Raw genomic sequence first — 27,954 nt, forward strand, 5'->3', positions numbered from 1 at the left:
TTTCCACTCATAAAGAAAAAAATCAGGAGAGCACCAATGTCATTGCGTCGAAATCTAAGCTACATGCTGCCTTTCGCTTTGCCCAACCCACCACTTGTTATTTACAAATAATCCAAAAAAAATCAATGAGAAAAATTTATGTACCAGGATATATTTATTTTAAATACCGTATCAGTCAAGCTTTGTGAATTTTTAAAGGTAGTGAAAATACAGTTAATCAGTTAGTTATGCATGTTAATTTTTAAAATTCATGTAAAGACTGTAGAGGAAGATGAGGCGGCAATCAGATAAGACGAGGAACTAAGCAAAGCATCTGGATCTTGCTATCGCTAAATTCAATCCACTTTTCTCAACGATTCAAACACAGCATCTGCTCTGTAGCCTTTCGTGTCGAAGCTGTAGAATGATATTCCGGTTCTTTAGTTGTTGTTGAGTGTTCAAGGAAAAGATGTTCATCTCTGTGTCATATGTGGTCTTCTACAAGAATCGCTCCATTGGTCTCAGAAAGGAAGAAACTATTTAATAAATTAGTAACTGTAAAATGAAATATAAGGGTATTTTGCCATATTCGCCCTCTGTTTGAGGATGAGGGTGTACCAGCAATAGAATTTCCTGATGATTTTACGATACGTATAAATCTTGGTGGTGATCATGTTACAAGTTCTAAAAAGGATTTTGAATTTGACAGAGTTTATGGACCTCATGTTGGCCAAGGGGATTTCTTTCAAGATGTTCAGCCTTTAGCACGGTCTGCTTTTGATGGATACAACGTCTCTGTATTTGCTTATAGCCAAATGGGCTCTAGGAAAACATATACAATGGAAGGTTCAAGCCATGATCGCGGACTTTATTTTGGGGCATTTGAGGAGCTATTCAATTTTTCTAATGCTAACACATATTCTTCTAAATTCGACTTCCATGTTACAATGTTTGAGCTCCACAATGAGGAGGTTCATGATTTGCTTTTCAACACCAGTGGAAATCCCTCAAAAATATGTATGGGTCCAACAGAGTTTTCTGTTGAACTTGTACAGGAAAAGTTGAAAATCCAACTGACTTTTGAGTGTGCTAAAATTGGGAATACAAAACCGAGGAATGGATGCCATGAATGTTTGAAGAATGCAACTATTCTCATTCGGTTGTTACAATTCATATACAATTGTCTAGCAGCCTCACTGGGGAGTGACAATATAGCAAGCTTTCACTGGTTGATTTAGCTAGAATTGGGTGTTTGCCTAAGGAGGAAGCTAATGGGGACTGCCTCAAAGAGTTGTTGCATGCACATAAATCATTGTCTACATTGGGGGATGTTTTATTTGTTTTGACATCAAAGAAGGACCGCGTCCCTTACGACAACTCAAGGCTCACTCAAACACTCTCAGATTCTCTAAGTGATGATTCCAAGACTTTGATTATTGTTAACATGAGTCCCAGCCATGCAGAAGTACAGGAGACAATATCGTCTCTAAATTTTGCTGCAAGAGCTCGAAATGTTGAACTAAGTCTCTCAAATCATGATACCATGAAATGGAGAGATGTGGCAAATGAAGCTCACAAGGAGATATATGAAAGAAAAGGAATTTTCAGAGGCAAGGCAAGAGGTTATGTGTTTAGAGAAAGCGCTGAAAGAGGTAGATGATCAATCTCTTCTCTTATTCAACGAAGTAAAAAAAAAACTTGGAAAGTTGCATTTGCATTGCAGGTAGATCTAAAAACAAAGAGTGTAATGCTACAAGAGAAACAGAAATATGAAGAAGAACAGAATGCACAACTAAGAATCAAGCAGCACATATTATGAAGGTTGAATAGGAACATAAGATCCAGTTGCCAGAACACACAACTGTGATTCAAATTCTCGAGACCAAAGTTAAAGAACTGGAAAATAAGCTTGCTAAAGCTCAGGCTACTAAGACATTTGGAGGTGTTGATGGTCACTGGAAGGGTGATTCAGCAAAAAAAAAAACAAATGGTAATTCGGAGACCGAAAATTTTGAGATTGGCAACATTTGTTACAGAACCAAACACAAGTCAAGTTGGAGTTGTTCGCAATGGGTCCATTTGGCCATTGGAACAAGTGGTAAACCTATCGGCTAACATTGATACATCTCATATTAACGATATGATAGATGTCATCAATCATTGGGACTTTCTTCACAGTTGTATAAAGCTTGAAGGGCCAGGTATCCCAATAGAAGATGTGAAATTGCTTGCTCCTATGCCTATGCTTTCTGGAGCGATAACGTGTATTGGTAAAAATTATGCTGACCATGTTAAAGAAATTGATACATGGAAAACGACTCCTTCTCCTAATATACCAAAGTATCCCATCGTCAATCAATTATTGGACCAGGAGCTGCAATAAAATATCCTCACTCCATAACAACCCAGGTGGACTATGAAACTGAGCTTGCAGTGCCATATGCGCTAGTTGAATATCCAGATTGAATGTTATAGGCAGTCAACATTGTAACTATTATCGTTTAAAATGGAACGAGTCTTTTCTAAATAATTGATTTTGTTTGAATTGGTAGTTAAGGATAGCAGACCGTGAGAAGCCAATGCATTGAATATATTGAAACAATGACTTATTGAGAGTAAGGTGGAGAAATCATTTCCACATACCTTTTCTTTTTTTTAATTTAGTGGAGATTCGTGTCTAGTGGGTCTTGGGTCTAGATTTCGAACCTGCTCTGATACCACGTGTAAGGTCCCCTCTTAGGGTCCTTTACTAGATCTATATTTTCTAATTTTATATGCAATAAAAGGGCAATTATTTATTTTCTGACAAGACATTTAACGATGATAATTTCCCATTTAAAATTTAATTCCTACAATTTAAATAATGAACATTTTAATTCCATCACTTACATGAATAATCTATGCATAGAGGAATACTTGTACCGATAGCTCGGTGGAGATGCCCTTGAGTTGCTGCTCCTGTTGGAAAGCTCCCCTTGACTACTGATTGGATTTACCTCCCAGCCAACTAGGAAATATTTCCTAGCCCAGGAAACCTCCACAGGTTCCCTAGCCCTCTGAGCCCAAGTCCAACTAGATGTAGTGTGTCCAAGATGAATAATACTCCTCTCCTCTCTCTCAAACAATTCCTCCAAAACCATAGTCAAACCAAAACCAAAAGCAAGACCAAGCATCCCCCTTCCTTCCCTCAGCTCCCCCTTTTATGCCCCATTCTCTTCTCCACCTCAACCACCTCTCATTAATGCCATAACTTCTCCCTCATCCTTACATTTGACTTCTCTTATCCCAAGTAAACATGAGAGGACATTTGAGAATGTGAAATGAATATAAAATTGGGTAATTAATTGGACAGGACCATGTCTTCTCCCAAGTAAATATTTTGGGGATGAGAGATGAATATATAAATTGGTAATTAATTGGAGAGGGCCATGTCTTCTCCCAAGTAAATGTGAGAGGACATTTTGGGGATGAGAGATGAATATATAAATTGATAATTAATTGGAGAGGACCATGTCTTCTCCCAAGTAAATCTGAGAGGACATTTGGGAATGTGATATGAATATAAAATTGGGTAATTAATTGGAGAGGACCATGTCTTCTCCCAAGTAAATGTGAGAGGACATTTTGGGAATGAGAGATGAATATATAAATTGGTAATTAATTGGAGAAGACCATGTCTTCTCCCAAGTAAATCGAGAGGAAATTTTGGAAATGAGGTATGAATATATATATAATTTGGTAATGAATTAGAGAGGACTATGTCTTCTCAAAATTTAAAAATTTGGGGAGGTAAATAACAAAATCTATATCAGTACCAAATTTACAGTTTCACCAATGTAGGTATGTACCAATATTTCTTGATAATTATATGTCCATATTTTAAGGAAATTTAAACACTTAGTAAAATTTACAGGATAAGATTAAATAGGTTATTACATACACTCCTCCTTCAGAAAACTTCGTCCGGAAGTTAGAGTGTAAAAGATACAAGAGTTCGAAGCAATTTGGCAATAAGGCATAACAAATGGAGAGAGAGTTATAGTAGTAAAATTTGATAAGTCAGACAATGACATTCCTTCCCATCAAGAGTCTCCAACTAATTTATATCCTCCTATCCCTCCTGACCTACTTCCGTTCCCACCCTATCCATCCTCTGTTGTTATATACTATGGCATCGACTATACCAATCTAACCACTGATAAAACCAATATGGCGGAAGTGTCGACTATATCGACCTAACTTCCCCAGCAGGCAACTGATAATCGTCATCACACGTCTAGGGGAGCGTGTTCACCACTTCCCTCCCACGATTCCAGGTTTGGAGGTTACACGGTGGGAAATACCTCCACCCCTCCTTACAACTAGGGTCAACACCAACTAGTAATCGTCATCACACGTTTAGGGGAGCATGTACATCATTGCCCTCCCACGATTCCAGGTTTGGAGGTTACATAGTGGGAAGTACCTCCACCCCTCCTTACAACTAGGGTCAAAACCCTAATATGGACCACACTACAACTAAGGTCATCGAATAATCCAGTCAGGTAGTCTTACCACCTGTCATTTACATTTTATCCATGTCATAAGAGTGCATATCAAGTAGATACCATATGTAATAGAACAATGTACTTCATACCTTTCCTCATTGGATGTCTCGACCTTCCCCAATGGAATAGTAGATCTTAGTTATCATACGATTCTTTCCAATCTGCAGGTTAGTTCTCATTCATGCATATATATAACAACAAAATATATATATATATACGTGATATTAAACATCATGTTATTAAGTCTAGTACCCATGTATCAATTTTGTAGTTCATACTGAAAATAAATCTTACATAAGATAAATCATAATTTCACTAAGTCATTCATTAGATAAATCATATCCACTTAAGCCATACATGAAACACAATAACTCTAATAAGTTATGCACTAGATAATCATAACCAAGCAAGTCATACAGTAGGTCATACATCAAACATTTCCATCATCAATACCTAATCCATCTAATGATTTATATAAGTGGTTTCACCTGTCCAACTAAATGCATCAATATTACCTAGCATTCATAAATAAATAACATGGAACTGCAAAATAGAGCCTTAGCATAAGTATTTATCTAAAAAATGGACATCATAAACAGTCAAAAGTGAGGGGTAATTGTGACATATAGTCTATGCATCCTCCCGGGTAGCAGATCTTGGGTTATACTTGTCCCATCGTATCTTAACTTGGTCCACCAAGTGATGCCTGAGCTATCGAACCCTATGGTATAATATGCATATTGGTTTAACCCTTATGGTTCCCACGTCTGAGGCTTATAATTTCCTCCAATCGAGTTTGTGGGATTCATCAAAACATAATGTTATAGGATAGATACATAAAAACATCATGAGTTTTATGCAAGTGGGGTGGTAGTACAAGACAATAGGAAACTTGTCCAATTTTCTCTTTGATTCTAAAAGGTCTTATAAATCGATGTGGTAACTTCACACATTTCTCAAATTGAATAGGAATAGAATAGATGCTTGCATAGTCTGCCATCGCATAATGGTAGACATTTGTACAAATTGCTTTCCCTTTTTCTCTAAATCTTTGTTTGTGGGTCACACAATAAGGAAAGAGATTGTGCCATCACTGATGCCCTTGGCTCTGTTCCAGGTATGGGAAAAGATGTCTTCCTTTGCAGGAAGGAATGGAGAATTTGATCCTATCTTCAAATAATATTTTTGTTCTACTTTTTTATGTCTTTAGAAAGTTGGGAGGTACACATCCCCTGTAACAATGTAAAAAATGTTAGGCACGATCCAGGGTTTGAAATACTTCACTCAAAATCCACCTAGAAACTTTTCAACGAGTCGAATCTGATCACATACACTTCTTACCACTCTTTCAACCCTTCAGCTCTTCAAAGGCAGTGTTGGATTTGTTTGTTTTTTTTTTTTTTTTTGGTTTTTTCTAATCTATTATTGTTAAAATGCTAAAATTAACAATCTACTAAAAAATGCCATTATCTTCCAACTTCATACATTTAAGAGCTAAAACATCAATTGAATACTTGTGAAAACCTGAAGAAAATACTAAAAAAAATAAAGCAAACCCAAGGGGTGGGTTTTTATGTCGTGATAGGGGCCGGTCCAATTAACAATCAACCCAAATGCATCTACAAAAGACAACTTTATCCACACTCATATTGTTTTAAGCCATAAAAATATGTATCCAGCAGTTTCCTTCCTTGCCTTCTATGGTGAAAGGTAGGGTTAAACAGTACAGAATGTTCAAAAGAAAATAAATAAAATCCTTGAATTCTAGGCCATACACACATTTTTAGATGCAAATTTGCGTTTACAAATTCATACTAGGAAAGAAAATAAACAAACTCGTGAAACTAGCAATAGCTAGAATCAAGCAATGGCATCCTGATACTAGCAACATACCTCAGCCAATATAATCATGATCACAACAGTACAATGCAAGACATCGTTTGCATGCTTGACAAGAACCTGTATTCAGTCGTGCAAGATATTTCCATAGCAGTACAAGGTTCATAATATATATGGTATCTAAAAGCTTAGATCTCTGCAGCCTCAACACATACTCTGCAATATAATGAGTATCTCCAAAGGAAGTATCCCTCTTGAAATACGGCTTGCATGCTTCTTTCAGGTCTCGTAAGACAATTAAGGTCATCGAATCAGTCATGTGCAAGTGCAGATGGGATAGTTCATTCAAAGCATAATAGGACAAGAATGTGCCATGTGGTCCCATGCTTCTGTAAATGTGATGAGGTTGTTATCAATTAATCAAGGAATGCTTCATCTACTTCTTTGTTGACTAGTATCATGTCAACAAAATATGTTTCAATGACTTCCTCAAAAGTCTTTCAAGAGAATTTGTTTCATCAACCGAGGCAAACAAACAATCTTCAAATGGTCCCTCACAGATTTTGAAGATACTTAACGTTATGAAATTTGTTATATCAATTCAAAAGCTCCTTGTCTAGTATGGTTGCTAATGGAATTCATATGAATACTTTTCTCTGCAATCCACCCAAATCTCCTTAAACAGACTTTTAAGGTTGCCCAAACAGGCCTGAACGTGAGCCTTTTTTTGGGCCCTGAAGCTTGAATCAATACTGCACCTTTCTTAATGAGACCTGACCCATGTAACAGAATTGTTAATGAGATTCCTTGATTCATTTTTGACCCTGTTGTTAGAATTTCCTAGAACTACTACAAGATTTTGAATGAGAGAGCGACTTCGTGACTTCATTTTTTCATAAGGTTCATTTGTGTAATCACAAGATTAAGGCAAGCTTTACTCCAAAAATCATACCTTGAGATTGCATGCCAAATCACTGCACCACTCTCGCATTCACATCATAAGGTATCAAACCCAGGTCTTGATAGCTTAGAAGAATTGGGTATCCTCTTTTCTGTGTAGAGCATTAAGAAGCCCTTGCATCGATTAGTTCGCCAAAGTCAGGCATAACGATCCATCCATATTACGTTGCAAACCAAAACGTCTTTCAAGCTACACTCGTCTCATTTGCCTTCTCATACGAGATTGGAAGTCATATTAAGTGGGAACTTCATACATCCGATCAACAGAAGAATTATGTTGTTGGATATGGTAGATCCATCAAATATGGTATTTAGACAAGGCAACAGCTTTGCAAAACATGGATGGTACTCTCAGATAATAGTCATGGAACACTTCATATATTTGCAGATCGAATTTTCTTTCGCATTGTCACATTTATAGATGCTAGGACGTTTGATTAACTTGTCTTTAAATTTCTGTTCTTTGATCTCAGACTTATACAAAGATATCAGTCTTTAGAATGACTACAAGGCCCCTGATATTTCAAGTTTGTAACGCTTTGAGGATAAGCTTCTTTTTTTTTTGAATGTTTCAAGTAGGCCTATATTTGGTCTTGCAACTCAACTTTTACACAGAAGACAAATTTGTTGGCTTCTTCATTGATTTGAGGTGTCAGGACCTGCTTCTTAGTCTTTCAAATGTTGGGTTGCTGATTGAGGCATTTTGTATCCCCTTTTTGGCCACCTTTGAGGCTTCTCTCGGCCTCTGTGATATCACCCCTGAGGCCTTTCAAACTTCCACTAACTGAGGCACATCTTCTGTCTCTTCTGCGGCCTAGTTCTGAGGATTTTTGGCTTACAAGAGACAGCTCGAGGCCTTTTTGGCCTTCTTCCTATAATCTAGAACTTTGCTGGCATATTATGAGCTTCGTCTTCCTATGAGACAACAGATACTCGGTGGACTTTGTCGTTATGGTACATGGACTTAGATATGTGGTGGACTTTGTCGTTATGAGTTGGTTTTAGGCTATCTGGTTGGTGGCATCGCCAGGCTTTGTCATTGCATAATTGAGATTGTAGATTGCTTCTAAGTGCGTTGATCCAAGACTATCCTGCCAGTTGCATTACTTTTGTAACTATGGAACCAGTGTTTCAGATCATCCTTGATTTGAAACCTGTAATCGTTGAGGGTTATAGGTTATAAACTGGTGTCTCATCTTTTTTTTGTAGGTCAAAAGCATCTCTATAGACCAACTGCCTGCATATAGATGCTATTTACATTCTCCCCCTCACCTCTTGCTAAAAAAAAGGACAAGTCTGTCTTGGAGGGCATCTATCAATAATGTCTTTATTGTAGGATTACTTCACCTAGGGCCTTCAGCCTCAAAATATTGTTTTAAACTAGATACTTCCTACATCAAAATGGATCTATCCATCTTCCGAGGGTATCTCTATTGGCTTTAGTGACTTAGTCTCATGGACTATGAATTCCTCTGAGACAGAACAAGTCAATGCTCATCAGCTTCACGTTACGATAGATCATCATATTCCAAGAGACTAGCATATTTGTGGGCATTGCTTTAATCTTTATGTAAGAGGAGTCCACAGAATGTTCTGTCCCAATAAGATAAATCAGTACTACCTAAAGATCACCATGCATATCCATATAATTTACTCCTCAAAAGCCAAATCTGGAGACATTTTGTCTTTGGTGTCCAGTTTACTATGAAATCGAAAGTTATGCAGGGACTCAAATAGGTTAGTCTACATCTTTTCATTGTGTTTAGATTTCTTCATTTGGAAGTTGTGCACTCACTGGTGTTACTAGCTCAATATAAGCATCCCATATAGATCCTCTCTTATTTGCTTACTACCCACTGATCCACATCTACAATTGGCCAAAACAGAAACATAGATTGGGTTGACTCTCAGTTACTAGACATTGTCATTAAGCTCAAAACTTTTGACAGAATATACAATATATGTATCCTCTTCAACTTTCCAGGATTTTCATCACACATAGTAAGATTTCTACACAAGCATTAAAATGAAGATCTACCTTGAATATAGGAAAAATACATCTTTATTGTCAAGAGAGTATGCACAAACAATATTGTTCATACCAGCAAACTTACAACCATGGAATGTTGGAGGTTAACCCCATAGTTTGCGAAGGAAAGAGGAAAAATGAAATGTTTACCCCCATATTTGACAATGTAGCACAAAATCACAAAATATTACTCTATCTGTGTAAACTAAAACCTGATGGTCTGCCCATCACTTTGGGTCAAGTATGTTGGAGGTTAACACCATAGTTGATGAAGGAAACCAATAAAGGCTAATTGCTTTTCCAACTAGCCTACAAAAAACTTCAGATCAAGGGTACATTTGTTGAGACATGTATCTTCATAGATTTGTCAAGATGAATAAAAAAAAACTCGAAATGGCAATCTAGTAGAGGTGGAACATTGCTTATGTTGATTTGGTGGAATTCTGCCTTCAGACTGAGGGATAGTACAGTCTAATAGAGCACAAACAATTTTTCAGGATCTGAAGATGAAGTGACACAAATGATTGATGTACTCATGTCACTTTCTTAAAAACCAAAGGGCACTGCTGCTGGTTATCCATGTGCCTCGCTATCTTACTTTATGAGCCAATTTTACGCCAGCCAAATAAATTTGAACAATTTGAACAACAAAGTATTTCAATTAGTAAGACCATTTTGTACAATTTTGAGCTAGTAATTCTACGTTGAGGTAGTAAGTTTTGGTTGTGGCATGGAGTGCCTAGGAGGTTCTGTATGACTAGAAAATCACTTACAAATGCAATGCACTGGTGCATGTGGTATGAAATCATCACATAACTTTACAAACAAAAATCATACTGATCACCATGTTGAACCAAAAAAAAAATTATTGGATAAACCAAAAGAATCAAAACCCATATCTGCCTCTATCACTGTAAAAAAATGGTGAAGTTATATGCCTCAATCAATCCTTACCTCCAGTTTTAGGAAACCCAAAATAATGTGTGGTGCCATTGAACAAGAGAGGATCAATGCAGTAAACAGGTAACCTTCACGAGGAACATAATGGTGTTTATTCAATTGAACAATGTCTGGTTAGAAAATTTTCAAATGAGTTATTAGTAGCAAGATCTGAGATTTATGTATCTGTATCTTGTTGCCAGCTCACTGATGATAATGGATTTCTTCATAGATCTGTGGAAGGATGTATTTCAGTTGATAAAAAAATAGATATTGAGTCACAAGCAAAGTATTGTGGGTTGCCAACTAACAAAATATGTTCTTATGGGAGATCTTCTTCTCAGGTTGAAGCTAAGCTGCCTGTTTCCCACATATTGTGTAAACAAGGGTGTGATCACGGGTTATTTGAACAAGCTTTCGATGTCTCTGCAGGATCTTTTCAGGATAAGCAAGTCCAAAATTCAGACATAAGTTCTGGAATCCAGCCTATGATAGTACCTAGCTTCAGTGATTTGGAATTGGCTTCATGTATAGCTATTGGCATAAGTAATCACCATGGAATCTTTGATATTCCCAATGCAATTACAAGAAAGGAAAACCTGAAGCAGGATAAAATTGTTAATGTTGGATCATATTGCTAGATTACATTGATAGAGATGTTGAACAAAGAATCAAAGGGTATTTGCCCAGTTTTGACTTTTCCAGATGCGCCTCCTTCTACCCTAAAGGCTGAAGTTGTTGAAAACAATGATTTGAGTGCTGGTTCTTTGTTGAAGAAATCAAAGACAGAATGCCCTAGTCAGGATGATATTATAATAAATATAAATGATTATACTAACGGAAATAAAAGAGCAACGGAGTTTATGGAACTTGTAGGTTGCTATGAGCATCCTATTCCGGTTCTTTCCTTGTTGTTGAGTGTTTAGGGAAAAAATGTTCATCTCTATGTCGTATGTGGTCTTCTACAAGAATCGCTCCATTGGTCTCAGAAAGGAAGAAACTATTTAATGAATTAGTAACTGTAAAAGGAAATATAAGGGTATTTTTCTGTGTTCGCCCTCTGTTTGAGGATGAGGGTGTACCAGCAATATAATTTCCTGATGATTTTACGATACGTATAAATCTTGGTGGTGATCCTGTTACAAGTTCTAAAAAGGATTTTGAATTTGACAGAGTTTATGGACCTCATGTTGGCCAAGGGGATTTCTTTCAAGATGTTCAGCCTTTAGCATGGTCTGCTTTTGATGGATACAACGTCTCTGTATTTGCTTATGGCCAAATGGGCTCTAGGAAAACATATACAATGGAAGGTTCAAGCCATGACCGCGGACTTTATTTTAGGGCGTTTGAGGAGCTATTCGATTTTTCTAATGCTAACGCATATTCTTCTAAATTCGACTTCCATGTTACAATGTTTGAGCTCCCCAATGAGGAGGTTCATGATTTGCTTTTCAACACTAGTGAAAATCCCTCAAAAATATGTATGGGTCCGACAGAGTTTTCTGTTGAACTTGTACAGTAAAAATTTGAAAATCCAACTGACTTTTAAGTGTGCTAAAATTGGGAATACAAAACCAAGGGATGGACGCCATGAATGTTTGAAGAATGCAACTATTCTCATTCGATTGTTACAATTCATATACAATTATCTAGCAGCCTCACTGGGGAGTGACAATATAGCAAGCTTTCACTGGTTGATTTAGCTAGAATTGGGTGTTTGCCTAAGGAGGAAGCTAATGGGGACTGCCTCAAAGAGTTGTTGCATGCACATAAATCATTGTCTACGTTGGGGGATGTTTTATGTGTTTTGAAAACAAAGAAGGATTACGTCCCTTACGACAACTCAAGGCTCACTGAAACGCTCTCAAACTCTATAAGTGATGATTCCAAGACTTTGATTATTGTTAACGTGAGTCCTAGCCATGCAGAAGTACAAGAGACAATATCGTCTCTAAATTTTGCTGCAAGAGCTCGAAATGTTGAACTAAGTCTCCGAAATCATGATACCATGAAGAAGTGGAGAGATGTGGCAAATGAATCTCACAAGGAGATATATGAAAGAAAAAGAATTTTCAGAGGCAAGGCAAGAGGTTATGCGTTTAGAGAAAGCGCTGAAAGAGGCAGATGATCAATCTCTTCTCTTATTCAACGAAGTAAAAAAAACTTGGAAAGTTGCATTTGCATTGCAGGTAGATCTAAAAACAGAGAGTGTAATGCTACAAGAGAAACAGAAATATGAAGAAGAACAGAATTCACAACTAAGAATCAAGCAACACATATTATGAAGGCTGAACAAGAACATAAGATCCAGTTGCGAGAACACATAATTGTGATTCAAATTCTCGAGACCAAAGTTAAAGAACTGGAAAATAAGCTTGCTAAAGCTCAGGCTACTAAGACATTTGGAGGTGTTGATGGTCACTGGAAGGGTGATTCAGCGAAAAATAAAAAATAAAAAATGGTAATTCAGAGATCAAAATTTTTGAGATTGGCAACGTTTTTTACAGAACCAAACACAAGTCAAGTTGGAGTTGTTTGCAATGGGTCCATTTGGCCATTGGAACAAGTGGTAAACCTATCGGCTAACATTGATACATCTCATATTAACAATACGATAGATGTCATCAATCATTGGGACTTTCTATGTATAAAGCTTGAAGGGCCATCCCAATCGAAGATGTGAAATTGCTTGCTCCTATGCCTATGCTTTCTGGAGCGATAACGTGTATTGGTAAAAATTATGCTGACCATGTTAAAGAAATTGATACATGGAAAACGACTCCTCCTAATATACCAAAGTATCCCATCGTCTTCACAAGGGCACCACAGTCAGTTATTGGACCGGGAGCTGCTATAAGATATCCTCACTCCATAACAAGCTAGGTGGACTATGAAACTGAGCTTGCAGTGCCATGCAGAAGTACAAGAGACAATATCGTCTCTAAATTTTGCTGCAAGAGCTCGAAATGTTGAACTAAGTCTCTGAAATCATGATACCATGAAGAAGTGGAGAGATGTGGCAAATGAATCTCACAAGGAGATATATGAAAGAAAAAGAATTTTCAGAGGCAAGGCAAGAGGTTATGCGTTTAGAGAAAGCGCTGAAAGAGGCAGATGATCAATCTCTTCTCTTATTCAACGAAGTAAAAAAAAACTTGGAAAGTTGCATTTGCATTGCAGGTAGATCTAAAAACAGAGAGTGTAATGCTACAAGAGAAACAGAAATATGAAGAAGAACAGAATTCACAAATAAGAATCAAGCAACACATATTATGAAGGCTGAACAAGAACATAAGATCCAGTTGCGAGAACACATAATTGTGATTCAAATTCTCGAGACCAAAGTTAAAGAACTGGAAAATAAGCTTGCTAAAGCTCAGGCTACTAAGACATTTGGAGGTGTTGATGGTCACTGGAAGGGTGATTCAGCAAAAAAAAAAAAAAAAAACAAATGGTAATTCAGAGATCAAAATTTTTGAGATTGGCAACGTTTTTTACAGAACCAAACACAAGTCAAGTTGGAGTTGTTTGCAATGGGTCCATTTGGCCATTGGAACAAGTGGTAAACCTATCGGCTAACATTGATACATCTCATATTAACAATACGATAGATGTCATCAATCATTGGGACTTTCTATGTATAAAGTTTGAAGGGCCATCCCAATCGAAGATGTGAAATTGCTTGCTCCTATGCCTATGCTTTCTGGAGCGATAACGTGTATTGGTAAAAATTATGCTGACCATGTTAAAGAAATTGATACATGGAAAACGACTCCTCCTAATATACCAAAGTATCCCATCGTCTTCACAAGGGCACCACAGTCAGTTATTGGACCGGGAGCTGCAATAAGATATCCTCACTCCATAACAACCTAGGTGGACTATGAAACTGAGCTTGCAGTGCCATATGCGCTAGTTGAATATCTAGATTGAATGTTATAGGCAGTCAACATTGTAACTAATGCCGTTTAAAATGGAATGAGTCTTTTCTAAATAATTGATTTTGTTTGAATTGGTAGTTAAGGATAGCAGACCCTGAGAAGCCAATTCATTAAATATATTGAAACAATGACTTATTGAGAGTAAGGTGGAGAAATCATTTCCACATACTTTTTTTTTTTTAGTGGAGATTCGTGTCTAGTGGGTCTTGGGTCTAGATTTCGAACCCGCTCTGATACCACGTGTAAGGTACCCTCTTAGGGTCCTTTACCAGATCTATATTTTCTAATTTTATATGCAATAAAGGGGCAATTATTTATTTTCTGACAAGACATTTAACGATGATAATTTACCATTTAAAATTTAATTCCTACAATTTAAATAACGAACATTTTAATTCCATCACTTACATGAGTAATCTATGCATAGAGGAATACCTATACCAATAGCCCGATGGAGATGCCCTTGAGCTGCTGCTCTTGCTGGATAGCTCCTCTTGACTACCGATTGGATTTACCTCCCAGCCAACTAGGAAATATTTCCTAGCCCTGGAAACCTCCACAGGTTCCCTAGCCCTCCGAGCCCAAGTCCAACCAGATGTAGTGTGTCCAAGATGAATAATACTCCCCTCCTCTCTCTCAAACAATTTCTCAAAAACCACAGCCAAACAAAAACCAAAAGCAAGACCAAGCATCCCCCTTCCTTCCCTCATCTTTCCCCTTTTATGCCCCCTTGTCTCCTCCACCTCAACCACCTCTCATTAATGCCATAACTTTTCCCTCATCCTTACATTTGACTTCTCTTCTCTCAAGTAAACATGAGAGGACATTTGGGAATGTGATATGAATATAAAATTGGGTAATTAATTGGAGAGGACGATGTCTTCTCCCAAGTAAATATTTTGGGGATGAGAGATGAATATATAAATTGGTAATTAATTGGAGAGGACCATGTCTTCTCTCACATGACCATGTTTTCTCTCAAGTAAATGTGAGAGGACATTTTGAGGATGAAAGATGAATATATAAATTGGTAATTAATTGGAGAGGACCATGTCTTCTCCCAAGTAAATCTAAGAGGACATTTGGGAATGTGATATGAATATAAAATTGGGTAATTAATTGGAGAGGACAATGTCTTCTCCCAAGTAAATGTGAGAGGACATTTTGGGAATGAGAAATGAATATATAAATTGGTAATTAATTGGAGAGGACCATGTCTTTTCCCAAGTAAATCTGAGAGGACATTTTGGGAATGAGGTGTATATATATATATATAATTTGGTAATAAATTAGAGAGGACTATGTCTTCTCAAAATTTAAAAATTTGGGGAGGTAAATAACAAAATTTATATTAGTACCAAATTTACAGTTTCACCAATGTAGGTATGTAGCAATATTTCTTGATAATTATAAGTCCATATTTTAAGGAAATTTAAACACTTAGTAAAATTTGCAGGATAAGATTAAATAGGCATTACAAGTATGATTTCGAATTTGCTTTCCTAGTATTTGAAGCAACCATATACAAACTTGTAATGAAAATTGAGTTGTGATGCCAATTACACGAGTAGGAGGAGTACATGCCTACAACGCAAGGGCATACGACAGAAGCGCCATGGTGAGAGAATAGGTGCGTCAATGTTTCAGTCGGCATTGCTTCCAGAAGATGTTTAATCAATAGTGTCGACACCACCCTTTGAGCTTCTCTTTCTTGGTTGTTGTTGTTTTGACTATTGATGATGAAGATGACACTACAACAAAACCAGCGATTAGCGTCCCTTTTTACTTCTTTTTTTGCATCTAGAGCCCATTTTTGGTGCTATTTGCATCCATTTATCAAATATGGTGCAAAACTTGACACAAAATTTGCATCAAGTTTTGCACCAAATCTTACACCAAGTTTAGCACCAGGTATTACAATAGGTTTTGCACCACGTTTTGCACCAAATTTTATGCCAAGTTTTGCGTCATCCTTTACACCAGGTTTTGCATCAAGTTTGGCACCTAATTTTGTTTGACATACTTTTGCGTCCTCATTTGCATCCACTTTTTTCACCTACAATTGCATCAACTTTTGCATCCTTTTTTAAATCATTTTTTGCATCCATTTTTTCATCCATTTGTGCATCCCTTTTGTGCCAAGTTTTACATCGAGTTTTGTGTCTAGTTTTGCATATAATTTTGCATCTACTTTTGTTGCATCCACTTTTGTTGCATCCACTTTTCCATCTTGTTTGGCATCCATATTTACATCCTCTTTTGCATCTATTATTGTACCCACTATTGCATCTAATATTTTTGTGGCACAATTAGCGCCTAGTTTGGCACCTCCTTTTGCACCCACTTTTGATTATAATTTCGCATCCACATTTGCATCCTCATTTGCGTCTAGGTTTTCATCAACTACTACATCTATTTTTGCATCCCTTTTTGTATCCAATTTTGGACCAGGATTTGCATCGGGTTTTGTGTCTCGTTTTGCATCTACTTTTGCATCGACTTCTATTGCATCCACTTTTGCACACAATTTTGCATCCATTGTTGCACCCATTTTAAATTTCACTTTTTGCATCCCTTTTTACATCTTCATTTGCATCATACTTTGATTCTTTTTTTGCATCTATCATTACATCCACTTTTGTTATGCCACAATTTGCACCATGTTTTGCACTCACTGTTATATCCACGTTTGCTTCCAATTTTGCATCCATGTTCGCATCCTCTTTTGCATCAAATATTGCATCTATTTTTGCATCCACTTTTGTGTCAGGTTTATGGATTGGGTTTTGCATCTCGTTTTGTATCTACTTTTGCATCTACTTACATTGTATCCATTTTTTGCATCCAATTTTGTTTTGCCTGTTGCATCAATGTTTGCTTCCACTTTTACATCCATTTTTGCATCTTATTTTGCATATTTTTTGTCTATTGTTACATCCACTTTTGTTGCACCATATCTTGCGCCTACCATTGCAACCACATTTGCTTCCACGTTTGCATCCCCTATTGCATCCACTTTTGTTTCATCCATTTTTTCATCTGCTTTTGTGTCCGTTGTTGCATCCACATTTGTTTCACACAATTTGTGCCAAGTTTTACACCTACCAATGGACCCATGTTTGCTTCCACTTTTGCATTCATGTTTGCATCCAAGTTTGCATTGACAACTGCATCTACTTTTTCATCCACTTTTGTGTCAGGTTTTTCATGTTGTTGTGCATCTACTTATGTTGTATCCACTTTTCATCCAATTTTACTTCTATTGTTGCCCCCATTTCTATGTTCGCTTTTGCATCCCTTTTCCAACACTCTTCATATTTTCTGCATTGATGATATTCCTTATGGCATTGACAATTATGAACAATTGATGACAATGTCAATAATATTGACAATGATGAAAATGAAGATGATGGCGATGACATGAATTGTGATTATGATGATAAAGACGATAGTGGTTACAATGACAATGATGATGATGGCAATGATTATGATGATGACGATGCTAATGACGTTGGCGAATCTTCCCAATCTTAGATGTTGTCATTGTCATAATCATAAGCATTATCTTTAGTGTCATCATCATCATTTTCATCTAGGTCATCATCAAAAACTATAATGGCATGAATGATGATGATGATTACAGCAATGTCGATAGAAATTACATTAATGATGATGATGGGGATGATAAAAATGACAATGACGATGATAATGGTGGTGATGATGATCATCATCGATCATCTCTCAAAAATAGAGTTGTTATTTCTCTTACGTATATCAATGTGTCCTAAACAACCCTTTTCTAGCACTGATCACATTTTTTGGGCTGATGATATTTCTTACAACATCTACAATTATGAACAATTGCAAACAATGTCCATAATGATGATGATGATGGCATGAATGGTGATTATGATGATAATGTAATGATGGCAATAACAATGACAAGGATGTGATGATGATGACAATGATTATGATAATGAGAATGACCTTACAATCTTATGGATTTGTGAACAATTACTAGTTTCAATACCATCTTCTGGATACGTATTACTATCATACTTTTTAGATTTTCTGTCTCTCTTGAGGTATTTTACTATAATGGTGTTGTCAACACTAGAAAGATATCTTGTTGTAATGGTGGTTCTAATGTTAGCACTAGCAAAGTTTTTGTTAAATTTTGGTTAAAAAAAACCGATTTATGCAATTATTTTGACAATCTATGTAAAAAAGTAAATAACATCCAATTATTTTGACTGTAGTCCCATTGATTATCATGAATTCACCAGTCTGAAGACCATCTTCTACATACATATTATTATTAAACTTTTTGCATTATATCCCTCTTATATCTTGTTGTAATGGCAGTATTAGTACTAGAAAAATATCTTGTTGTAATGGTGATGTTAGTATTAGCACCAAAAAAATCACTAAATATAATTCCCTAAGTCCTATATATAAGAAAAATCAAAAGAAAGAAAAATAATGCCCAATGAATGGTAACTCATGTATTCACACCCTCTTTGGAAAACATATGAATACATACACTCCTAGTCACACTTATCACATGTTTGTGATGGTTAAATCATGAAGTCCTCTTTTCCCCTTTCATTTTCACTTCATCATTTAAGCACCTAATTGAGGATCTAGGGAATTTTTCTTGCCTAAGGGTTTCATGTCTACTCTTGGTTTACTTATGTCACACTACGATCAATCATGTGACGGAGTGAAATACTTAAGTTTGTGGAGTTATTAGAACAGTGTATTAAGTTAGTCACCACACACACATGTATTACATGTCATTGATCCACATGTGTGGGTTGGAGACTCATTGCTTGAGAACTTTAATGGATACTACTTTAGGGCCTTGATGGTATATCTTACAAAATTGCTTGGTAAACATTGTGATTCATCCTTTCTTTTCCTCGAGACACTTGATAATATTGAAGTCACTCCCAATAATCCACGGAGATGGGGAGTATAAATTACTTGTGCTGGAAATAGAATTGAGAAATAGAGGTTTTCCATTTGCGATATTGGAGTCATAGACATTGGATACATTGGAGTCTATGATTTGGATATTGGAGTCATAGACATTGGATATTATTGGAGTCATAATGCGAAAATAGGTAAACATATTGGTAACCTTGATGTCTTGATCATTCCAAATAATAACCATTCCACCCAAGTATATCTAATCATCAATCACTACTATTTGGAAATTCCTCCCCCATTTTCTAATTATATGAGGTAGAACCTCACTTAATATTTTTATTTCTTATATCAACATTATTGATGGGTGCTTTGCATGCCATTTTTCTTTTATGAGTATTTGTTTTCCTTTACTATTGAGGTCCCTCATGTTCCATGACACTATTTTCATGGATAATTTACACCGAAAGGAAGTATAATGTGACTAAAAAAAACATGTTCCAAGATTTATGTTATTGGACAATGCCACTTCATGACTCCTACATTTCCTTAACCTGGGACTGAATGGTGAACTTGATAGCCTTAAGGGAAATTAACTAATGAAAATCTCAAAAAGAGGTGACTTTTGACTTTATCACATACAAGTTAATATACTAAAAAAAATATCCATAAAAATTTCATCAATCAATGAATCTTTAAAAAAAATATCCAAAACAATTTCATCAAGCAATGAAGCATTACATTATAAATTACAATCTATAAACCTTTTGGGAACTTTTTGCTAAACCATGTTCAAAACCAACATATTTAATATTAATATTTAACAATAATATGGAAAATAACACATTTTCATAAATTAAATAACATGTTATCAATCCTAAGAAATGTCACTAACATAAAACTAAAAAGCATGCAACTAATTGGAATGACCACTCAAGGCCACCATAAGACAATTAATCTATTAAGACAAGGATTAATGGGGAAAGAAATCTACAAAGGACAAAGGCAAACCTATTTTAACTTTATTGTTTTATTAGGTGCAAGTTGAACATCTCAATATATAATGAAGAGAAGAATTAATTTTGTTGCATTGAGAAAACCCAAGCACATTCTATAACTTAGCAAGGAAGAGATGTATAATACCCATCTCAGTGACACAATGCATGGCATTAAGTTACTTTTTGATATATAATTTAAAGTTATATCATAAAATCACAAATTTAGCATGAATGGATGTTTAAAATTCATTTTTATAAAAAGAAAATATAATTTTTGTTATAAAAAAAAAAAACCAAAAACTAAACATATTTTTTTAGAAAATAAAAAAAAATACTAAACTGAATATATATTAAAAAAAACCTAAAATTAAGCAAATATATATATATATATATATATATATATTTTAAATTTATTTATTTATTTATTTATTTATTTTTTTTTAATTTAAAATAATTTTTAGAATTTTTTGAAACACTTCCCTCCATTCTAAGAAGCAAAAATAATAATAGAAATAAGGACATACCAAAAATATTCCTTTCCTTGGTAAGTTTTTCCCACCATTCATTCCACTCACTTGAGTTATTTCATAAAACAGATATAAGTGTTATTTCACACTCTTTTGGCAAAGCCTATTGAGCTTCTCTTATGATATATCTATTCCTTGATGGAGTCCTTGATATATTGATCAAGTTTTGATTCCTTGGAGATTAATTAGAGCAAAGAAAACATGAGTACTGTTAATTCCAAGTTCAATGCCTCTAATGGTGGACACAAGGCAAGGGAGGGGTTGCTATCGTGGTCATAACTCCAAGTTCATTGTCTCTGATGGTGGACGAGGCAAGGGAGGGGGTTGCGGTCATGGTTCTGGTCATGGAGTTTTCTCTTTTACATTATATGTAGGGAGTTCAAAGCAATTTGAAAGGAATCATTGTCGTCACTAGGTATAATGGATTAAGTGTGATAATGGATAAAATGAAGTAATTATTTGTGAGCATTTTTTCTTGAATGAACATTAGGATCCATCTTATTATAGAGAAAATTACATGCATTAAAAACAACTCAATATTTCATGTGACATTCATATTGTATGCGACTTATTTTTCATTAAACACAATTTACTTTTTCATGTGACATTCTTTTTTTGTTAAAATTTATTCTATTTCTAATCTGAATAGCAATTGTAATTTGAAATAAGGCTTCCAATAAATATTAATTTACCAATTCTGCATGGAAATCATAAGAAACATTCACAATATAATATGAAGAACAAATGGGTACCTACTTCATATGGATTAATAAATGCTTTTACTACTTAATGTGAATTACAAGTGTTATCTTAGTTGGATCTCCAATATATCTTAAGCCATATATTCATTTCATTTTTAGTACTATTAAAGGTTATTATGTCCTACCTCATTTTATTGTTAGCATTGTAATAAAAATATGCATTTTGCTGTAGAATTAGTACTAACATGTAATATTGATTTTTTTTCCAGAACGCTATAGGTAATGACCACAAAGATGATGATATAGACTATGTTTAGATTACATCATATATCAGAGATGATGATGGTTAGGATGGCGATGGCATTGGTGATGATTATGTGGATGATATTATCAGGATGGTCAGGATGATGATCATGGAAATGATCATGAGGATGAGCTTGACTATGATTTTCGTGGTGCTAGCTAGCCATGCGTTATTTTTTATATTTAGTTGGATGTCTTAATATGGTAATCGTACATTTGAATTTTAGTTTATTTGAATAATGATGATGATACTATCGGCACTATCTTGTTACCTTATGAATATGTTGAAAATTGTTTACAATTTTTTTATGAAGAATTATCATGTATGACGAGATTCCTATTTTTTCATGGATGTTGTGAATTTACCTTAGCATAATGATATCTATGAAACATTTTTAGTTGGTAATATTACATTGACTTTTAGTTGATTTGATTAAATATGATGATGATATTATCATTTTTATCTTGTTATTTTATGTATATATTGAAAATTATCAACATTATTTTGATGGAGAATTATTATGTATGATGATATTACTATCTTTTGATGGATGTTGTGAATTTACCTTAGAATGATATGATAATCACACATTTCAATCTTAGTTGATTTGATTAAAGATGATGAGGATATTATTAGTATTATCTTGTTACTTTATATATGTGTTGAAACCTATCAATGCTTTTTTATGGAGAATGATTATGTATGATGATATTACTATTTTTGGATGTAATGTTGTGAATTTACCTTGGAATAATGATATCTACGATAAATGTTGATTTAGTAGTAATATATGTATATTGAAAATTGTCAATGATTTTTTGATGGAGAATTGCTATATATGAGGATACTGCTATATTTTTTATGAATGTTGTCAATTACCCTTAAATTTGTTTACAAATAATAAGTTATGAATTTGAATTGTGATATATTCTTAAATGTGTTATACATGAAAATACCTCCTCATCATCTTGGAGGAGAATACTATGTTGTTGGTTGAAATACCCCTTTCTCCTAAACTATATAAGCCTATAATATAAGTTATGTACGATGAGGACCATGATATCCTAGTCTATAACAAGTTGTCCCCTTCATCTAACTTTTGTTATCAAAATTCTCACATTAGAGGAATTTTCAACTCAAAAAATAACCACTTAAGAAAAAATTAAGAAACTAATAAAATAATGCCATGTAGACAATTTTTTAATATATCATTTTTATTATTCTTTTACCAAAATTACCCAAATAAATGTCACATTTATCAAAATAACTGTATATGTATTTTATATTTAAATTAATATATTAGCACAAGATTTAATAAAATTTAAATTAAAAAAACAAATTTAAATTAAAAAAGCAAATTCAAAATTTAAAGGAAATTTAAATTTAAATTTAAATTACCCAAATAAATGTCACTTTTATCACCATCTACATGTATTTTATATTGAAATTAATTTATTAACACAAGATTTAAGAAAATTTAAATTTCAAAGGAAAATTTAAAATATAAATTTAAGTTACTCAAATAAATGCACTTTTTTCAAAATAACCATATGTTTATATTTTATATTTAAATTAATTTATCAATAGAAGATTTAATAAAATTTAAATTAAGAAAGTAAATTTAAAATTTAAATTAAATTTAGGATTTAGGATTTTATATTTAAATTTATTTATTTAACACGCCATGATTTACTCTTCATTAAAAATATTCTCGATATTCTAATTTGTATAGATTAAGATATTAATTTAATTTTTAATATTTAATATAGTTTTGGGTCACTTGGGCACTATTCACAGTTAAATTAGGTAAGTTATATTATTAAAAAAAATCCACTGCCTAGTCACACTTGTATGTCTTTTAAATTTTAAAGGATTTTGATTGGATTACACATTATGACATGGAAATTCAAAGTTAACATTTTAAAATGAAAATTCCTCTAATGAGAGGAAAAAAGCTCGAGTTAACTAGAATTTGACACTCTTGTTCACTTTTGGAAACTCATATGGTGGAATGTAATCTCTTTATCCTCATCTTTAGCTTTTTCCTAAAAAATAAAAGCATACAAAAGTGGGAAAGAGCCATAAAGCATGGGGAAGCTTTTTCCTAAGCACAAAAGCTTCTAAAAAGTGGAAAATGCCATTTTTATATGAGGAAACATTATTCATCCAAAAGCTTTTGCCAAAATTGAATTAATGAGGAATTTGGGAAATCTTCATAGCCTTCACTTTCCTATATATTGGAGGCTTGGCCATTAAGGAAATGATGGGAGTTCATGAATTGTCACGCTGCTGAGATTTATCCTAAGAGGGAGAGTTTTGGAGCTAGGAATTGGGGGAGGTATTGTTGCAACTGCATCTAATGGTTGTAACTTTCCTCCAACTCCTTTATTAATATAGATTAGTTGTTATTCCTTCCATATGCTACTATTCATTCTTTACTTATCTTATTTAACTAATGAATGTATGGGATTTTGGTTTTTATTTATTTATTCAGTAATATTTATATGTTTATGATAGTTTCAATTATCAAGATATTACGTTGTGAAGTTTTCTTTGTTCTCTCTCTTGTGTGTAGGACCAAGATTTGGAGCTATCTAGGAGCGCTTCCCAGCTACACTAAAAACTCCAACAAGACCTGCATGCCAGGACTCACATGAAATCATTCTTCTTTTCTTAATCTGTACTCTAAATATTGATCTACTAAGAATCCTGAGCCTTAGAACAACCTTTCTCTTAATCAATCTATCTTAGGTTTTTGGGATAAACTGAGAGGGTTTTATGTTCATCTAACTGTACATTAAATCCTACAGCAAAATGATATTTAGAAATTGTAATATATTTCACTATGTAATAAAATTAGTAAAATGGAAGTAAAAGTAAAACTCTAAACAAGAAGCCAGAAGTGGATGTAACCATCGATGCAAAATTGGGAGTAGAATTGGATGTTAAACTAGCCATCAAAACAAGATGAAAACAATGAGACAAAAAGAGATTTAAAGTAGAATTAAAAAAGGGTGCAAAACTAGACACAAAGAAGGGAACAAAATAGGGCATACAAAAAGATACCAAATTGGGTGCAAACAAGGATGTAAAAATGGACACAAAATTGAGGATGCATAGAATGGTGTAAAATTAGGATGCAAAATTGGGTGCAAAAAGGATGTAAGAAAAGACACAAAACAAGAAGCAAAATGGGACTAAAAAAGGGTGAAACTAAGGATGCCAAAAATGATGCATAACTAGATGAAAATTCAAACTAAAATCTAGGTGCAAAATGAGATGCAAATGTGGACACAAAATGTGGCAGAAAAAATGATGCAAATTTGGATGCCAAAAAGGATGCAAAATTAGACACCAAAAAGGATGCAAAATTGGACATAAAAAATGGTGAAAAATTAGACACAAAAGTAGAAAAAATGGTGTGAAAATGGGCATAAAAATGGCTCAAATTTGAATGCAACATTGGATGCAAAATGAGGTGCAAAAAATGATTCAAAACTTGGTGCAAAAACAAATGCAAAAATAACGAAAAAAATGGCTCAAAATTGAACGTAACATTAGACACAAAATGGGATTCAAAGGTGGACACAACACATGGTCCAACATAGGGTAAAAATTTAGATGCTCAAAAGGATGAAAAATTGGATGCAAGAAATGTTGTTAAAAATGATGCTAAATTAGATGCAACAAATGATGCAAAATTAGGTGCAAAATAGGATGCAAAAAAGGGAGACAAATGAAACAAAAAAGTGGATGAAAAAAATGGTGCAAAAATGGATGAAAATTTTGGCACTAAATCGGATTCAACATATGGTGTAAAATTAGATGCAAAAAATGGTGTTAAAAAAGGCAGAAAAATTGATGCAAAAACAGATGTAAAAATAAGTACAAAATTAGAAGCAAAAAATGGCATAAGACTAGATGCAAAAGATGGTGTAAAACTCGATGCAAATTACGACACAAAAATAGAAGCAAAGAATGGCACAAAATAGGGAGCAAAAAATGATGCAAAAATAGATGCAAAAAATGGCACAAAACTAGAAGCAAAAACTGTTGTAAAACCAAATGCAAATCTTGGTGCAAAATATGATGCAAAAAATGATGCAAAATTTGGTGTAGAAAAAAGATGCAAAATTTGGCGCAAAAAAGGACGCTTTAAAAATTGTACAATAGAGCCAGATTTAGCGCCAGGCTGCTCATCCCAATGGAGAGAAAAATACACTAAAATCTGGTGCTAAATCTGGCGTAAATTGCCTGTTTTGTTGTAGTGTGATGAGAGAACTGCCCATCCAAACAGTAATTAAGTAGTTTTAATGGGTGTTATAGATATATTTGGGCACTGCAACCCCAATCACATATGTCAATAAACCAAGGGCTCTCAAACCCCTAAAAGTGTTGTTTCATACCCTAAAGGATCAAGGTCAACTGATTACATCATTTCCCAGAAGTTCTCCCTGAAAAACTGCTCAGAACTGGTTAAAACTGGACCATACAGACTGCTCCATGCTGAGGGTGCGATGCATCTCACCTGCTACACACAAAGGGTGCGATGCATACTGAAAAGCCCTTCTGTAGGGTGCGATGCATACTGAAAAGCCCTTCTGTAGGGTGCGATGAGTGAGAGCAGACAAATGGCAGAGGTAGTTTGCTAGGTGGAAACTCAGAGAATCTTCTAGAAACTGCTCATATGACACTTGCCTCTCTGAATTCGCCCAGGGATGAGTAAGAGATCATGAAATCTTCAAGTGGAACCAAGAACTTTCAGTGAAATGACACTAATCAAAATCACAGAAGCTGACTCACTCCCCTGCAAATATCTATATATGGATCCCTCGTCCTAGAGATCAAAGGGGCTGGAATATTGTAATTTATAAGGAAGTGTTGTTGGTTTCTCTTTGAGACATTGTATTGTTGGGTGATCTAACTTTTCATGAGGTGAAGAGGGATTTCATGCTGGATCAGACAGTTGGGTTGTAATCCTCTCTTCTACTACTTCTATCAATAAAGCTATTTGAGTTTTCCTCCATATACTTGTATATTTCTGAATCTTGTATTTGTGTATGCATTTGTATGGTTAATGTACATCTGATTCTACATTGTTTATGGTTATAGATCTCTATGCTTTGATGGTATTTTGCTGCTTTGACTCTATAGGTGTTCTTTGAAGCGGGACAAGTGAGAAAGGAGTGGTGAAGTTCTATCAAAGGAGAGAGGAAACAAGCAAGGAGCCAAGTGAAAGACTGAGGTTGGTACTCTCTACTTCTCTCTCATCTATCTCTCATAAAGGAAAACACAAGTTACTTTGAATTGTTTGTTTCTAAGATAGCTACCTATCTTAGTGGGACTAACAGCTCTGAATGGAAACTAGTTTTCCCAGAAACAAAATGGCGACTCTACTGGGGAGCGAATAGTTTGTTTATTTGTTATTTTTGTTTGCTTTATAAACTACAGACGGAGCCTGAAGTTAAGCCAGCTAGCCTTCGAACTGCTTTTGCTATGCAACTGCAAAGTAGATCAATGCTGCTTCAGTTAATCTCCGGGTTGGTTTATGAACTGAACGACTTGCAAACATCCTAAGTGCCCTGGTGGTAGCTCAATAACCTCATTAGATTAGCCCCTATACTTTGTGTTTACTGTCTATCATAAGCTCAACCAAAATCCCCGAACTTAGCTGCAAACTGTGGGTGAAAACCAAGCTCAGTCTCGTCCCTGGACCATCACACTGTCTCTCATTGGCAGTCTGGATGCATCGCACCTCCCGTGTTCTGCAGATGAGATGCTCCCTATTTTCCTTAAGGACAGGTGCAATGATTGAATGAGACTGTTTCTGCCTCCAGATTTTGGTTTTTTCTTCATTGTTTTCAGCTCTATTCAGTAGTTTTTCTGTCTATGATCAATATATCACTGTTGAAACCTTCTTCCTTCACATTATTCAGCCTCCATTGATAAGTAATTGTGAATGTTTTTAATGTATTTTTCATCATTTACAATCCTCCTTTGCAAACAATAGCTTAATCGAACTGTCATCTTTTGATTCGAAAGTGTCGTAACTGTCGTTTTCAGTCAAGAAAAAGAGTGTCATAAAGTCTTCCTCTTTTAGATAGTCGATTACACTTTTGCCATTATATTTGATTTGAATTATCAATTATTTGAAGTGTCGAAAACAGTTTTCCATTCGAAAGAGAAAGTGTCGTCTTAGTCTTCCTTTCATTTTTTGAAAAGAAATTGTTAAAGTGTCGCTTCGAAGAAAAGTAGTTCAGA

At 34.8% G+C, this 27,954-nt stretch overlaps 2 pseudogenes; both read left to right on the top strand.

Annotated features, from left to right (window-relative positions):
* Window positions 1-467: 467 nt before the first annotated feature.
* LOC149192550 (kinesin-like protein KIN-14L pseudogene) lies at window positions 468-10,934 on the top strand (annotated as a pseudogene).
* Window positions 10,935-11,245: 311 nt separating this feature from the next.
* Window positions 11,246-27,954, top strand: part of LOC149192551 (kinesin-like protein KIN-14L pseudogene) — a 57,742-nt pseudogene continuing 41,033 nt past the window's right edge.

This window comes from Pinus tabuliformis, chromosome 2_2 (assembly GCF_031772625.1).
Source record: "Pinus tabuliformis cultivar Carrire ecotype Pingquan chromosome 2_2, CPIR1, whole genome shotgun sequence".
NCBI classification, from domain to species: Eukaryota; Viridiplantae; Streptophyta; class Pinopsida; order Pinales; family Pinaceae; genus Pinus; species Pinus tabuliformis.